Raw genomic sequence first — 6300 nt, forward strand, 5'->3', positions numbered from 1 at the left:
CCCCCTCGTGTTGCTAAAACAGCTCTGACCCATCAAGGCATGGACTCCACAAGCTCTCTGAAGGTGTGCTGTGTATCTGGCACCAGATGTTAGCAGCAGATCCTTTAAGTCCTAGAAGGTGCGAGGTGGAGCCTCCATGGATCAGACTTGTTTGTCCACCACATCCCTCAGATACTCTATCAGATTGAGATCTGGGGAATTTGGAGGCCAAGTCAACACCTTTAACAACTCTTGGTCATGTTCCTCAAACCATTCCTGAAAATTTTTTGCAACAATGTTCAGGTAGGTGGTATGTGTCAAATTAACATCCACATTAATACCAGGAGCCATGGCCTTAATTGCCGAGTCCAGAAAGTAATTAAATTGAAAAATTATTTGAAAGTGTAATTCTATACTCAACACTGAGCTGTTAAATAATATTTTAACCTTCACAAACCAATGGCAACACAAATGTAACAAAAAATACCACTATTATATATTGCCATTGCTATTTAATATTTTTATTTCATGTCATCAGCACCTCAACTAGTTTCCTATCAAGAAAAAACTGATATAAAGGTATATGTAGAACTTTTATTATTATAAGTGTATGGAAATACAAATAGGCCTGTTTTGTTACTGTAACACTATATCGGGTCCTCCAGTTCGAGTTGACATTTCAATTATTTGATGCATCTCCCTCACAGTTATATAGGCTGAGAGAGATAGAGTATGGACTAGAGTTACATTTAGCAGCATGACATAACAACAAGCTTCCTGCTTTATTACTGCTTTTAATCTGACTATGAATGACAACAAACTCATTTCTGAACACAGCTCTGTTCTTGAAACTTTTTTCATTTTAATTCCTAAAATAAATTTAAAAATCTCTATCAGCAAGGTTTATGATATTAACTACATTAAGAAGTACATTTCACATTTTACATGACATTCAAGCCTGGAATCACCAAATGCTAATGTTTAGGGCTGGGCTATATGACTACAGTCTTATTTCACAATAACGATATGTTTTCTCAGGTAGGTCTATCAGTAGTATTCAAGTAAACAGAAATTGTAGTAGCTACAGAAATTGAATAAAGCAATTATATGTAAAATAAAATAGACTTCACTATATGACGTACAGTGATTCTTATTAAATTTACTGAAGTTATTCAGTCAATGAGACAGTGAGTAATTTTCTCTTTGTCTTTTGTTGTTTGATTAACATTAATGACACAGACAGCAGCAGGTTTATTAGACTGCTGTCATTTTAAACGGTCATGAAACCTCCCTCTTCAGCTCAAGTCTACCTCACAATGTTTTTGAAAAATGCAGCTTAAATGGGCATGGATGGCTGTACAAAAAAGGGAGGGGGAGTGGGCGTGGCAGGGAAAGGCAGGGGAGGAAGGGGGGGGGGGGGGGCGAGCCTTCAGAACACTCAAAAAAAAAAGATTAATAGTGACAAAGTTTGCAGATGAGACAGCGGACTTCTCTCCTCCTGAATCCCCAGGACTAAATGGAGACACAATATATAGCGGTGCAGGTCCTCTGCCCTATCTATTTAAACTATTAGCCCTGGTGTGACTATGGACGAAAACATAAAATAAAACTGGAGGTTGGGAGGAGTGTCGGAATGGTAGTTAGCGAATAAGCCTGAGCTTTTCACGAATAAAAGGCGAAGGCTCTTCCCTTCAACGCAGACTCTCGTTGCATAATTTTACATGCGATGGCCCGCAGAGCTTTAAGCAGTTTAATTAGCTCAAAAGGCAAGTAAAACTGTCATGGTTAAAAATTAGACACATACCTCATTTAAAGGGATAGAAAAGTCCTCGGGACTGAGTACCACATCATTGTGTAGAAGCAAACTGCTTTCATGACCAAGTCCGAAGTCCACCTTTCTCCAATTCTCATAGCGCTCCCGAATAAACACACTCGAGCTCTTACAACACTGAAACAAACACCTGCGACCCATTTGAACACCTCTCTCATCTACTACATCTATTGGAAAGCATCAGGTGCTGTCTTGAATAATTAAGAGACAGCATCTTCTCATAGGATAAGAACACGCAGGCTCATGAATAATTATGAGACACCGACACGTCATCAAAGTACTACAGCACATTGCCACATCACTGCCTGTGACCCAGATTTTAATCGAGGAAGATGAAAATAGTGAAAAAAAGCGACAATTAGAATCATTGGATGCTAAGATTGTCTTTTATGATGTGTCATAAGAACACCTCTGTTAAAATCTCAGAAAATGTGGTTTAGTGTTTCATGACGCTTTAAGACCTAATTCACAGATCAGGGACGTTAGCTACAGTATCTCACAAAAGTGAGTACACCCATCACATTTTTGTAAATATTTGATTATATCTTTTCATGTGACAACACTGAAGAAATGACACTTTGCTACAATACTTTACTACTTTAGTGAGTGTACAGCTTGTGTAACAGTGTAAATTTGCTGTCCCCGCGAGATAACTCAACACACAGTAATTAATGTCTAAACCGCTGGCAACAAAAGTGAGTACACCCCCCTCAGTGAAAATGTCCAAACTGGGCCCAATTAGCCATTTTCCCTCCCTGGTGTCATGTGACTTGTTAGTGTTAGAAGATCTCTGGTGTGAATGGGGAGCAGGTGTGTTAAATTTGGTGTCATCGCTCTCAAACTCCCTCATACTGGTCACTGGAAGTTCAACATGGCACCTCATGGCAAAGAACTCTCTGAGGATCTGAAAAAAAGAATTGTTGCTCTACATAAAGATGGTCTAGGCTATAAGAAGATTGCCAAGACCCTGACACCGAGCTGCAGCACGGTGGCCAAGACGATATAGCAGTTTAACAGGACAGGTTCCACTCAGAAGAGGCCTCACCATGGTCGACCAAAGAAGTTGAGTGCACGTGATCAGTGTCATATCCAGAGGTTGTCTTTGGGAAATAGACATTTGAGTGCTGCCAGCATTGCTGCAGAGGTTGAAGGGGTCGGGGGTCAGTCTGTCAGTGCTCAGACCATACGCCGCACACTGCATCAAATTGGTCTGCATGGCTGTCGTCCCAGAAGGAAGTCTCTTCTAAAGATAATGCACAAGAAAGCCCCCAAAGTTTGCTGAAGACAAGCAGACTAAGGACATGGATTACTGGAATCATGTCCTGAGGTCTGATGAGACCAAGATAAACACGAACCTAAGCTAGTTTATTGTCACTAGTCAAGGGGAGGCACAACTATGATATCGGTGTATGGGTTTAGCTGCTACAGTGCCATGCAAAGTACATTAACTGTCCTTATGCTGTGTTCTATGGAAGTATTTTGCGGACAATATTCAAAAGCAATTGCAAATTGTATTTGCATTTGCATTTCCTATATGTGGACGCATAAATTGTGATATTTGTGCAAATTGTTTTCAAGAAAAAAAACAGACAGGGCATCATTTGGGTACTTGGTGTATTTTATTGCTTTTCAAATAGAATGCATAAATGAAAAATTGTGTGATCCCTCTCCCTCTGTATTTTCTTTTTGCTGGGGAGAGGTGGAGCTTAGCCTGCCTTTTATCTAGCTGTCAGTGTAGACCAGTGTTGCCAACTTAGCGACTTTTCAGACCTCTTTAGCGACTTTTTTTGTGTGCAAAAAAAAAGAACCTAATGGCAAATCTAGTGACATTTTGGACAAACCTTAGCGACTTTCCAAATGTGACCAGTACTTTCCTGCAAGCGCAAAGTTTTGCTTTCCTGCTGCACTCTCACCTCTCTCTTCGTCTGCTCTGTTCAGTGAGGGTCTGAGAACCGGAGATTTAACAACGTCATGGATAACGAGACGCGCCCTTCGTCCACATTTACATCATTCATATGTGAATGTTTTTAGAATACAAGACGAATGTAGTGCAACATGTTTTACATGTAAAATAGTACATGTTATAACAGCCTAATTCTCTTGTTCACAGTAGTTATAGTGTTCAGAAACATTTTTGATCATTCATGTTCCATACCTATATGTTATATAGTTTTTTTTTTTTTTATAAAAAAGTTATTTTTAAAACACAACAGCAAATAAAATCTATCTATCTATCTATCTATCTATCTATCTATCTATCTATCTATCTATCTATCTATCTAATAAAACAGATTATAGATTAGGTTACATATAGATTGATTTTATATAGAATAGATAATCATTGCACAGAAACCTGTCAATTAGTGTTGGGGTGGGAGTATACTATGGGGCGTTTGTTTTTGGAAGTGACATCACTTACAGTCCACCACATGTTAGAATCTCAGAAGTCAGTAAGGGAACATCTAAAAATTGCATGACCTGGCAACTGTGTACGATTCTACCAAGATTATACTCCTCTACTTCACTAGATATCTAAGGAATTGCAGTATTATGATGTGGATAACATTGATTTATTTTTATAGTATATATTTTTATTAATAATTCTTAATGATACACATTTTAAATGTGATTACAAATATAGCCAATAATTATTATTATTATATAAAGTTATTGATTTTTTAACAAAAAACATTATTTTCAAAATCAAGTTGTCTCTGGATATAATATAGTGTGAATCATAACATTTGTTGAGTTTCATTTCTAATTGTTTGCAGAAATTTTTTAGCAATAAAAACTACTTTATATATATATATATATATATATATATATATATATATATATATATATATATATATATATATATATATTACAGCATTTTGCTGTAATTTCTAAAACTAACCCTGGGTTTTATGTGGCACAATAATGTTTATATAATAATAATTACATTTACATTTACATTTATTCACTTAGTGGACGCTTTTATCCAAAGCAACTTACAAATGAGAAAGATACAAGCAAAGCGATATCAAGCAGAGAACAATACAAGAAGTGCTACCATTCAAGATCTATTAATTGAATTCCAGAAGAAGCAAAGTGCAGAGTAGAGGTGTAAGTGCATTTTTTTTTTTTTACATTTTTTTTATTTTTATTTTATTTTTTTATTATGAGTTGGTTAGGTGTTCATAGAAGAGGTGGGTCTTTAGCTGTTTTTTGAAGATGGTGAGAGATTCTGCGGCCCGGATTGAGATTGGAAGTACATTCCACCACTGAGGAACAGTTAGTGTGAAGGTTCTGGAAAGGGACCTTGCGCCACGCTGAGTTGGAACTGCTAAACGTCGGTCGCTAATCGATTGCAGATTGCGAGAGGGAACGTAGGCCTTCAGGAGAGAGTTGAGGTAGGAGGGTGCTGTTCCTGACAAGGTCTTGTAGGTGAGCATCAAGGCCTTGAACTGGATGCGGGCAGCTACAGGAAGCCAGTGGAGGGAGATGAAGAGGGGTGTGACATGGGTTCTCTTGGACTGGTTGAAGACGAGGCGCGCTGCAGCATTCTGAATCATCTCAAGGGGTTTGATGGAGCTGGCTGGGAGGCCTGAAAGCAGTGAGTTGCAGTAGTCCAGTTTAGAGATAACAAGAGCCTGGACTAGAATCTGTGTAGCCTGTTTGGTGATGTAGGGTCGGATTTTCTTGATGTTGTAAAGGATGAACCTACAGTACCTTGCAGTTGCTGAGATATGGTCTGTAAAGGTCAAGCCGTCATCAAGAATCACCCCAAGGTTCCTGGCCATCCTGGTTGGCATGAGTGTGAGTGAGCCGAGCTGTACAGTGAGGTTGTGGTTGATTGAGGGACAGGCTGGGATGACGAGAAGCTCAGATTTTGCCAGGTTAAGTTTAAGGTGGTTTTCCTTCATCCAGACCGAGATGTCTGAAAGGCAAGCAGAGATGCGTGCAGAGACGGATGGATCGTCAGGCTGGAAGGACAAATGGAGCTGGGTGTCATCAACATAGCAATGATATGAGAAGCCATGAGACTCAATCACCTGCCCTAGAGATGTAGTGTAGATAGAAAAGAGGAGTGGACCCAGAACTGACCCCTGTGGAATGACAGTTGTGAGTTGCTGAGTTTCAGAAATACCTCCCCTCCATGATACATTGAAGGATCTGTCAGAGAGATAGGATTCCACCCAGCGCAGAACCGTTCCAGTGATGCCCAGGCTGGACAGAGTTGACAGGAGGATAATAATAATAATAATAATAATAATAATAATAATAATAATAATAATAATAATAGTTTTTTGTGTAATCATATTTAAAAATAACAGCTGAAATCCATAAATAGTTAGAAAGTAATTATACCCCCTATCTGTGCAAACTAATATCAGCTGGGTTAGTAAATTGATGGTCTATAAAAAGGCTTTTCATTACCAAGGTGTTACACGAGAAACATCATGACGGGTAAAAGCAAAGAGCTCTCCCAAGACCTTCACAACCTT

The sequence above is a fragment of the Ictalurus punctatus genome, chromosome 1, assembly GCF_001660625.3.
Source record: "Ictalurus punctatus breed USDA103 chromosome 1, Coco_2.0, whole genome shotgun sequence".
Lineage (NCBI taxonomy): Eukaryota > Metazoa > Chordata > Actinopteri > Siluriformes > Ictaluridae > Ictalurus > Ictalurus punctatus.